A 6,805-nucleotide genomic window follows, 5' to 3' on the forward strand; every position below is an offset into this window, starting at 1 on the left:
CAGGGAAGACAGAAGTAACTGGGAAGGAAATAATTATCAGAATATATTGCATTATCAATATTTTCAAAAGATACTTAAGTAGTTCATTGATTTTAGCTGTGCATGTGATGGTTGGAAATGGTGGTGCACACCTTTAATCCAGTCCCCAGGGAGATAGTGGCAAAAGACTCTCTCACAATTCAATATCAGCTTGGCCTTCATAGTGAATCCAGGCCAACTAAAGCAGACTGGTCAATGATATGAAAAAGATCTCTCTCTCTCTCTCTCTCTCTCTCTCTCTCTCTCTCTCTCTCTCTTACTCTATATCTTTATGTCTCTATGTGTGTATGTGTTTGTTGTGATGCGTAGCTGTGAGTTTAAGTAGACGGGATGTGATTGTGTTTGCAGTTGTTCAAATCATCACATCCCCCACATCCATCCTCTCATCAGAAGACTTTTCAATTATCCTATATAATTACGTTTTTATTTAATTGACAGCATGAAGAAAATCAATATGGGAATGAAATAATTTATATCTTCTTGACTCTTATGGACCACATGGAAGAAACTCAGATCATGAAGAAAAGGATGGAGGCTGAAAGTGGGCACTGGATCAGAGATCACAAACAAATTCTGTTCAACAACTTGCTCACCATGGTTGTTCAGCCTGCTTTCTTACATATCCCAGGAACACGTTCTCATTGATGACAACTTCCACATGTGCCTGAGTGCTCCAACAATAATCTTGAATCAAGAAAGTACCCCCAGAATCTTTCTACAGACAAAACTGATGGAGGCATTTTTTTAACTGAACTTACTTAATTCTTTGATGACCCTGGCTTGTTTCATGTTGACAGAATTCTAATCATGACACAATTGGATAGACTGGTTCTGTCATTACAACATGACCCTTTAAGAGAGTATCCATATGACCACCAGGCCTAAGTAAACAATAATTGAACAATTAAAAAAGGAAGGATTCATCTCCCAAAGAAGATAATTTTAAATAATAAGGGATAAGATAATGAACTCAGTATCTTTGCTAGTAACTTTTGCTTAGTGACTTCCATCTATATAGTTTCATGGAGAATCAAATCCAAGGGAACAAGAGAGCACAGCATATTGACACAAACTCCCTCTGAGATAGCCAAAGACAAAAATACCTCATAATTGTAAATCTACCAAGTTCTCCTATACAATATGAAAAATACAATTTTATTTCTGTAATATTTCTTCCCAAAATTTAGTAATCACAATGAAAATATCATCAAAACCAAAGTGAGACACACTGAGAATAATGTCTGAAAAACATTGTTCTAACAGTCATAGATAGCATCATGAACACAAAAAGTGTGGATGACCATCAGAACATGCACAGGATGGATGAGTCCATAATGATAAACAATGTCACCTTGCCACTCACAGCAAAAATACTGGGAACAAAGAACTAAGTCATGCTAAAATGAGAGGTTTCCAACACCAAGCAAGACAAACATTCTCTGAGTCCTGAAAGAACAGGGTGGATAGAGCTTTGTCCTTCCCTTCTATGGTGATTTACATTAACAAGACCCGGAGAAAAGGCATACACACTCCAGTTCCCTATGGTGATCCTTACCTCAAGGCACAGTGTGTCTCAGGTACAAGCATGCCTTCTTCTCCTCTTCACTATTTGTCATCACTTAGGTTTCTGTATCTTTTTTATTACTTTAGTTTACCTAACCTTCAAGCCATGTTACAGGCTACTGCTTTTTATTGGGTGCTATGAACAAAGGACCTTCACATGCCTCCCCATTGCAATAATCATTTTTAGAATCCTGGTTGTTCGCGTGACACAAGCCAAGGAGAGACAAAGTGAGATCAAGACAACTAGACTGACATAAATCAAGAGGAACTAATACTAGACACCACCTGGGATGTTCCTAAGTGAGTGGGTGAAATTTGATCCTAGAATCATTGTACCCAAATCAGCCCTATGAATTTCCTCCCAGATAAACATAGAAAATCAAATGTAAAAAATAGTTGTGTGATGCTTTCTCATTACTTATTTCTCAAGAAGTCATAAGAATATGAAAACTCCAAAGACACCAAGAGAAAGAAGATTACATAGTCCTTAAGCTGGATTTCTGACTACCAAGAGACCCAATTCCACTTGAATTCCATACTGAAAGTTTAAAGCTATAAAAATGTGTTGAGGACGTGGCATGCTGTCCTGTCCACGAAAAATGAATGTGGACTCACAAACTATAAACATACTTATGTTTTGCTTACAAAGTCTAAACAGTGTAACACAAATAATTCTCTGTTTATCCAGACATGGAAATCCAGCCTGGACCAAGAGAATATTCCGAGTTTTTAACTCCAGCTCCCTGAGAATAACAAGGGAAATATTAGTCACTTGAATGGAAAATTATAAACATTGCCTTGTCACCACCCCTTACTTCAAGCTCTATTATAGAGCTATTGTCCTGGAAACAGCTTGGTAGTGGCAGAAAATTGGACAGGTAGACCAATGGAATTGAATTGAACACCGTGATATAACACACACACCCAGAACTGCCTGATTTTTGAAAAAGCATCTAAAATTATACAATGGAAAAAAGAAAGCATCTTCAATAAATGGGGCTCGCATGACTTGATGCTGGCATGTAGAAGACTGTAGACAGATCCACACCTATCATAATGAACAAAATTTAAATCCAAATTGATCAGAGTACATTTATCTAGGCACACTGAACCTCTTAGAAGAGAAAGTGGGAGGTACCCTTGAAAGAATTGCTACAGGAGACTTCTTCCTGAACATAACACCAGTAGCACAGACACTGAGACTGACAATTAATAAATATGACCTCCTGAAATGGAGAACCTCCTTTAAGGCAAAGTACACAGTCAACAAGATAAAAAGGCAGCCCACCATCTGACAGAGGGCTGATCTCCAAAATTTAAAAATAACTCAAGAAGCAAGTCTCCAAAACATGAAAGCATCTAATTAAAAAGTAGAATACAGAACTAAATAAAGAATCTTCAGTAAAGGAGTCTAAAATGACTAATGGACAATTAAGAAAGTGCACAATATTGAAACCCATCAGGGAAATGTAAATCAAAACAACTCTGAGATACCATCTCACTCCTGTCAGAATGGCTAAACTTAAAATCTCCAATGACAGTTTATGCTGGAGAGGAATGTGGAGAAGGTAGAACACTCCTCCACTGCTGGTGGGAGTGACAACTGGTACAGCCTCTTTGGAAATCAGTATGGTGATTCCTCATGAAAGTGGAAATCAGTTTACTACAAGATCCAGCAATTCCACTCTTAGGTATATACCTGAAAGATGTGCCATCATGCAACATGGACATTTGCTCCACTGTGTTGATAGCAGCATTATTTGTAATAGACAGAACCTGGAGGCAAAATACATGTCCTTCAACTGCAGACTGGATGAAGAAAATATGGTACACAATGGAGTATTAATAAGTGAAAAAAATAATGGAATCTTGAAATTAGCCAGGAAATGAATGACATTAGTAGAAACCATCCTGAGTGAGGTAACCACAGGCCCAAAAAACTAACATGGTATATACTCACTCATATATAGATTTTGTCTGCCTACAATCCAACTGCCAGAGATTGTGGGATATAGGGAGGACCCTAAGAGAGATGTGCATTGCACCCCAGAGAAGGGGAATGGCTGAGCATCTCCAGACGGGATTGGGAGCATGGTGGGAGGGGTGAAGGGACAGAGAGAAAGAGAGAAGAGGAGGGGAAAGGAATATATGGGGGAGCAGAAGTTTGAGTTGGGGGAAGAATAGAGGAGAGCAGGATGAGAGATGCCATAATAGAGGGAGTCATTATAAGTTTGAGGAGAGATCTTGCACTAGAGAGATTTCCATAATTCTACAAGGGTGAAAACAACTGGCAATACAAGCAATAGTGGAGAGGCTACCTTAAATGCCCTTCCCTGATAATGATATTGATGACTATCTTATATGCCAGTGGCTGATGGAAGCAGAGGCAGACACCCACACCTAAACACTGAGTTGCAGAAAGGGAGAGTGATAAGCAAAGGGGTCAAGAGCAGACTGGTGAAACCCACAGAGACAGCTGACCTGAACAAGAGGGAGCTCATTGACCCCAGACTGATGGTTGAGAGCCAGCATGAGAATTATCAAGACTTCCTAAATTTGCATGTCAGTGAGGAGCCCTGGGGAATCTATGGGGCCTCACATAGTAGATCTGTATTTATCCTTGGCATCGAATGAAATTTGGGAACCCATTCCATATGGAGGGGTGCTTTCTCAGCCTGGACACATGGGGAGGGTCGAGGTCGTGTCCTAGATACTATGACAGACGTTGGAGATCCCCTCATTTAGGGCCTCACTATCCCTGGGGAGCAGAGTGGGAGTTGATAGGGGTTTGGGGAGATTGCTCAGGGCAGGGGAGGAGAGGAGGCAGAGGGAGCTCTGAGTGAAATGTGAAGCAAGCTTTTTTCAAATTAAAAAAAAGCAAATGAAATATTCTCTAGCACCTCCTTCAAAAAACAAAGGAAATATGTCATTCCAATGTTGCTAACATGTCACTAGAGAACTGCCTCCTGGACAGTGTTGTGAAGGTTTTTATTCCAACTGAGGTTGCCAGTTTCCAGATGATGACAGCTTTCTTTGCACTGAGAAAATTCTAACTACCACACAAATGTACCACCTTGTACAGTTATTGTAAAATGACCATTAACTGAGTGCCCATGTATCCACTAGACAAAAGTAAATATCTGACTAAAATCATACAAGTACATTGATTTACATCCTAAATAGAAGAAAATTCTGAGTAATGGGTTTACCCAGAAGACATTGTCTTTGAAAGTGACTTTTATTAATGACTTCCTTTTAAAGAGTGTAATGGAGAAGGAAATCTCACAACAGAGCACAACACATGAACACTAACTATTACTTATGTAACCAAAGACAAAAATTCTTTAGTAAGTGTTTCTCCTAACAGTTCTCCCATACTTTAGGGGAAAAATGCAATTACTCTTGTGCTTTCGTAAGATCATATAAGAACACGGAAAATCAAGACAACCCCAAGATAAGACACATTGAATGTAATGTGTGAAAAGTATTCCAACAACCAGGACAACATGGTCAAGGGGAGATTGGCATTCAGACTGGTAAGTGTCCACCAGAAGCAGTACAGGATGCTCGGCTGCACATTGTAAAGAACTGTCTCCATGGCTCACAGCACAGAGTATGCACGGAGGAATAAGGGACACAACCTATGGGGTGTCCAGTGTGAAAGAAATGGTGATGTTCTCTGGGTTCTTACTGAGCAGGTAGTTTGGAGTATTTCTCTTCCCTTCCATGGTATTTTGCATCACAATTGCATGGGTAATACCACAATCTCTTGTTCTTTATGATGATCTTCATCAATAAGCAATCAGTGCCCATTGTTCAAACCTTTCCTGATTTCCACTAGTGGTCATCACTTAGGTTTGTCTATCTTTTTATCACTTCAGTTAACAAAACACTCAAGCATGACTGCATGCTACTGCATTTTTTGAAGTCCCATCCCTCATCCATGAAATAATCACATGTAGGAACCTGCTTTTACAATGTGATTCAAGTTGTATAGAAACATAAAAGTACAAAGATACAGACAAAAAGACAGACAAATTGAAAACAGCAGGTTGCAAGACTGGTATCCAGGTGTGGTGTCCGTGAGTTGGCAGTGTATACTCTGAGATCACTGAAATAGCAGCAAAATCAGTGTCTTTGGTTTCCTCTCAGATAAACATTTGAAACACATGTAGTAATTGTTTGTGAGTTGCTTCTTCACAAGTTGGATTTTCTAGGTAGAAAGAAAAAGATCACCTCCCTTAATAAAACTTATTTTAAGCTGTTCCTTAATCTGTGTTTCAATCACTAACAGCCCAAATGGTGACTAAATTCATATAACTAAATGCCATTCTAAACACTCTGCTGGAATTTATAGTAACATACATGGCAATGAGAATTTGATATTCTCTAGTATCTACCCAACACGAATGTGGAAAATTTAATGTTTTTATTCCAATTCCTTAACAGTGTGGATCATAAAATTCCCTCTTTAGATAGAACTGGAAATCCAGAAAGTACCAGAAATTTCCATGATTATTTTGTTACCAAGTCCTCTGAGAAACACAAGACAAATATCATTTGCCTGAGGGAAGAGTGGAAAACTTGCCCTGTGCCTCTTCTTAGGCTCTCAGGATTCTCCCCAATGCAAATCAGCCTCAGGGTCAGAATGAAAGCCCAGGCCTACCTGAGCAGCTGCATCACATTCTCAGTGAGCCTCCAGCATAGCATGACTGTCCTGATGCTGATCCTCTACCTGTTGACCTTACCAAGCTGTAAGTGTGCAGTGTTTCAGGAGAGGGACCCAGCCATATCGTTATGGGATGTATGACTGATGGTTATGTTGTTTTTCCCAAGGTGTCCTCTCCCAAGGTGCAAGTGAAAGATCAGGACATGGCCTGGTGCAGCCCTCACAGACCCTGTCTCTCACCTGCACTCTCTCTGGGTTCTCATTAACTAGCAATCCTGTACAATGCATCCAGCAGCCTCCAGGAAAGGGACTTGAGTGAAGGGGAGGAATATGGGGTGATGGAAGCACAGCATATAATTCAGTTCTCCAATCCCGAATCACCATCACCAGGGACACCTCAAAGATCCAAGTCTTCTTAAAACTGAGCAAACTGCAAACTGAGGACACAGCCATGCATTACTGTGTCAGAGACACACAGTGAGGAACTCCAGTGTGAGCCTGCACAAAAACATTGATGCAGGGACACTCAAGACC

The sequence above is a fragment of the Mesocricetus auratus genome, unplaced genomic scaffold (assembly GCF_017639785.1).
Source record: "Mesocricetus auratus isolate SY011 unplaced genomic scaffold, BCM_Maur_2.0 Super-Scaffold_15014, whole genome shotgun sequence".
In the NCBI taxonomy this organism is placed as follows: Eukaryota; Metazoa; Chordata; class Mammalia; order Rodentia; family Cricetidae; genus Mesocricetus; species Mesocricetus auratus.